The sequence below is a fragment of the Peromyscus eremicus genome, chromosome 4 (genome assembly GCF_949786415.1).
Source record: "Peromyscus eremicus chromosome 4, PerEre_H2_v1, whole genome shotgun sequence".
In the NCBI taxonomy this organism is placed as follows: domain Eukaryota; kingdom Metazoa; phylum Chordata; class Mammalia; order Rodentia; family Cricetidae; genus Peromyscus; species Peromyscus eremicus.
Window position 1 is genome coordinate 126084260 of NC_081419.1, and position 489 is coordinate 126084748.

Below are 489 nucleotides of genomic sequence, written 5' to 3' on the forward strand. Positions count from 1 at the left end.
CCTTGCTAGTCCTGTTCCTTCATGGGACTCTGCTGGGTCCTACCTGCTCCACTTCCTCACCGCAGCAGGTCTTACCTCAGAGAAGCCTTCCCTGACTTCGAGTCCGCAGCCTGTGGCCTCTTGCCTTGGCCTCTCGTATTTTGTTATAACCCATATCATCCCCAGACAGAAGATGTGCTTGTAATCTCCAGTTCTTGTCTACCTTCCCCTCCAGAAGGTCAAGTCCAAGAGCACAGATATTGGCCTTGTTCACCACTTGCATCCACAGCATCCAAACTACGGTGCAGCATGTAGTAGGTATTTCACACACTGTTGAATGAATGACCAATGCTGCCCATCTATGTAAAACAATCCAGCAGCCTCCTATGGATCTTACTAAACTGGACCCTCCTGTAGAGGTCTACAAGGTCCTAATCGCTCAGCCAACCTGCTGTGGGATGTTCTGTATGGCAAATGTGTTGCTGATTAGTCAATAAATAAAACACTGAT